Source organism: Rhipicephalus sanguineus, chromosome 10, assembly GCF_013339695.2.
Source record: "Rhipicephalus sanguineus isolate Rsan-2018 chromosome 10, BIME_Rsan_1.4, whole genome shotgun sequence".
Classification (NCBI taxonomy): Eukaryota; Metazoa; Arthropoda; class Arachnida; order Ixodida; family Ixodidae; genus Rhipicephalus; species Rhipicephalus sanguineus.
This window is the reverse complement of record NC_051185.1, coordinates 77,218,502-77,222,865: the sequence shown is the minus strand read 5'-3', so window position 1 is coordinate 77,222,865 and position 4,364 is coordinate 77,218,502.

Below are 4,364 nucleotides of genomic sequence, written 5' to 3'. Positions count from 1 at the left end.
CGCGATGTGAAACTGCTCTAAATAAATTAAGGTTTCTTAGTGCGTTAAGTATTGCAATTCCATGTTTCTTCGAGCCACAGATCCGATCGCCATGCAACGCACCATACAATGTGCGCGTCGGCAAGAGTTGCCATTGGTGGCTACCTTGCGTCAAATTAGCTACTTTATGATGTTATCTGTGGACAAAAAATTTAAGTTGGCTCCATGGCTACTTTTGGCTACTTTTCAACTTCTGTCATGGGGTATTAATAGCCGTTTTTATCATCATTTGAAGATAAAATACACTGCTTTCAGTCTTTTCCGTCGTGTCTGGCGACGTGCGCAGGTGTCCTCCCGTCACCAACAGGCTGATGTGCATCGAGGCACCCGGACGCGACGCTCGTCTAGCCTGAAAATTCGGATCCGAGTAGCAAACTTGTGTGCATGTTGGCAAATACGTGGTCGCCATGCTGCTCACGTTGCCCGTCTTCTATGCTAGCTCATGCTACTCACAAGTTCCTAATTCTGATGTGCAGCGTGTCTTATGGGAACTTTACAGACAGCTATGCGCAACAAAGTGAAGCTTGGCTGTTCGTCACTACCTGTAGCTGGACTGGTATTATGTGAACTCTACAAATCAAATTCCGTCAGCGTGTTCAAAGAAAAGCTGCTAGAATGTTCAATTTTCCTGAAGACAATTGTGGGCTGAAATCTTCTAAAATTGCTCTGTATTAGGCAAGAGCTCCATCAATTCTAAGTAAACTATATGCAGGCGCATTAGTTATATAGTAGGCGAATTTATTATAATTTATTTATTTATTAGCAACTTATCTCTGGCTTGAAGACCGAGCAAGGGGGGAAAACTCGTGCTCCTATTTCTATAGTTGTGCTTATTTAAAATAGTATTATTTATTGTTCAATACTTGGCAGTTCGCTCTTCTCTGTTGTGTTTCCTTCTGGTCCACATGTTTTCCTGCGCAGTGTATTCATTATGTTCTGTAGTAAACGTGCTACCCATAGGTTATTTTTGTATACTTTGGTGGCGAGAAAAATAAATGGCATGGCTACTTCGGCTACTTTTAGCTATACTACTGGTTCCTTTTCAAATACCCCCAATGGCAACCCTGGCGTCAGGCGGCCGCGAAAAACAACTGATCTAAGAGGGATGGACCCAGCGTGATTCCTGTTGCGCGTGATTGCGGAACACAAATCTCCGCAGGGCTTGAGTGGGGTCGGCAGCAAGGAGAAAATAAACGCGGTACTTTTCCTGTTCCCGTGACTTCTTTCGTTTTCAATTTTTTTGCGCACTCAGTAGTGAAAAATAGCCAGCGTTAGCGCGTCTTCGATCTCATTTGAAAGGCAGTTCACAGTGCTTTGGACGAGGTAAAATTTCCTTATGCGAAGGTATCAGTGTCATGATTTTGGGTAGAAGCAAACTGAATTCTTAAATTCTGAAATCTAAAACTATAGTTCTGTGATCGTTTATTATTGTCGCATCATTTTTTCATAAAACGATGCATGTGCACAGTTTAGACTGCTTGTTGAAAAACAAGAATTAGAGGTACAGTTTGTCCCTTCTGTGGCGGAACGAAAGAGATTTGCCCGGAAATCCCCGAGCTATTAGCTCCACCCGCACGTACTCTGCGATATGGTTGGTTGTATGATGGCCCCCTAACACCTACATCACGTAGTAGGGAACAGCGTGCTCGAAATCGCTAACGTGTTGTTCTAAGCGCCCACCAAACGTTTCATTCGCAGATCACTACAGCGTTTTTTTCTGTAGTAGATTAGCCCTATCTATCTAGTTATCGACCTACCTAGCCGCCTATATCTGTGAGCTCTCGTGGTCGTTTGTTTAACATGAAATGGTCCAAAATAGACATGTGTTGGTATGACTGTATGAAGAACACCAGTGAGAAATAATGACATTAGCATCATGAGATGGTCATCAGGTGGTCATTAAGGGTAACTGACTGGATTCCAAGAGATGGCAAACGCGCGAGGGGGAGACAGAAAATTAGGTGGGTAGATGAGATTAAGAAGTTTGCGGGTATAACGTGGCAGCGGAAAGCACAGGACCGGGTTGATTGGCGGAACATGGGAGAGGCCTTTGCCCTGCAGTGGGCGTAGACAGGCTGATGATGATGATGATGATGATGATCATGAGATGTCTCATGTACGAGACGAACAACTCCCCACAAATCACGTGCAGCACATGTCCGCATACCACGGCCGGGGTACGCGGGTACGCGACACACGTGACTGGAAGAGGGAGGCTTTGATGAAGTACAACGGGCGGCCAGTTGAGGGCGGTGGTCAGCGGCGCAGAAAACGCCAATCGGAATGCACCTGTCCGGGGCCAAGCCGCTTGGGCGGTATGCCTGGGAAGCACGCTGTCGCACAGTTTGTGTGTCAAGCGGAAACTGAGGCAGCGTGCGAAGCAGCTGGGATGATGTGAGTGTTCGCAGGAAGTCTGCTCCCAATCGTAGAGCTCCACTTAATGCATTGTTTTTGATATTTAAATGCGAAGCATTTCTTAGCGAACCTCTGGTCACTTTGAGCGTTTCTATCTAACGTATCTATCTATCTATCTATCTTAGCAGCCGCCTACGTCTGGATGCTCTCATGATCGCCTCCTTAACTTGGTGTAGACCAAAATTTGCATGGGAGGGTAAGAGGATTTGACGAATATGACTGCCGGGTCATGACATGAATAACGTTAAAATCCTGTCGCGTACGTCGTCAACTCTTTCCACTAGACACGTGTGGCAAATACCCGTTTACCACGGGCCGCGGTGTACGGGTATGCGCCACAAGTGATTGACAGTTTATATCTACCCAGGAACGGCGAGAACAGACATTGGTAACTAAATGCCAGAGCGTTAAGGAAAACCAACATCGGCAGCGTTGACTCAACGAATGGAAAGAATGAAAATTACGATCCCAGCAGGAATCGAACCCAAGCATTCTGCGTGGCAATCAGGTATTCTACCACTGAGCCACGCCAGGTCTATAAATTGGTTTTGAAAAACAGCCTACGCAGGCGTAATAGCGGTGCGACGTCAATTGTGGTTGTGGTGCTGGCTAATTTTACACGAAAGCAATAAACACTACATGATACTCCTAAGATGTGTACTCCTACGATACAGGCGTCATATCAGAATAACGTCTGTAGTTCCAGTTTTGGCTCTGCTTTTATAGCAGTCTAATAAACATTACGTTTGTATTCCTATGATTCAGCAAGCTATATTGAACCATTGCTCGACACCGGAGGAATACATTAACGAAAGTTACATATGATATCCACATCACCGCACCGTAAAGTTCACTTCGTCCACCAGAACGACGCAGTGTCCTCTTCATTTCTTACAAGGCTGGGCGATGGCCTCATGCTGACCGAGGATGATGCCAGATTGATTGACAGCCGCTTTGTAGACTACGCTACGTATGCCACATACACCCAGGTAGTCTACGAATACGACGAACACCGTGCACTGATGTTGGTCTACGTAGCACTATCGAGGCCTACCAGCCTCGACAGCCTATACCTCACCAACGCAAAGGGTGGCTTCAGATTCCGACATGTCGCCGGTTCTGTCGACAGACAGTTTGTCGACGAAATGACCGAGGCATCCACGAATTCCAACAGATCTACTATATCACATACTTCACTACACATGGACCCCTCGTCACCACGATCACGACCGGATCCTATAACAAGTCATGACAAGCTGCTGGTGCTCAGAGATCACGGTGATGATGCCCTTGTTCAAGAACTGTCAAGAACGTCTTCCACACATGCACAAGGGTTCGTGAAACGTGCGTGTGTTCTCGGGACACGTATAAGCACTACATATCAGCTTAGCACTTCTGGTGTTGGTAATACCCACGTTGCCATTGGCAGCGTTACCCAGCCGTAAACAACTGCTTATATAACACATATGCGGCTCTTCAACATGTATATGTGTGCGTATAAAATTTATACAAATCTTTAGCGCCATTTTGTAACCTCTCGCTCAGTAAAAAAAGTTGCGCCACCATCAACCACCCGCCGCATGCTTCGCATAACATCGACTCCCACGGTACGTAGCATCTGCCGAATTTTGATGAATTACCGAGTGTGCAGTTGACTATCGGTTTCTAGTGTTAAGGTATGTGCAACATACTGCCGAACATTTCTGTTGGTTGATTGCGTTTAATGATAGCATCATATGCTTTCCTCGTACATCTACGTAGCGATATCAAGATATTGTTATTCTAGTCTCGCTAACAAATAACCATCCACTACCGAATGCACGGGCGCGTAGTGTCCCTAGATAGAAGAAGCAGTTTAGACGGAAAAGACATCACAAGTTGCCATAGACGGTGAAGGAAAAGTTTACACC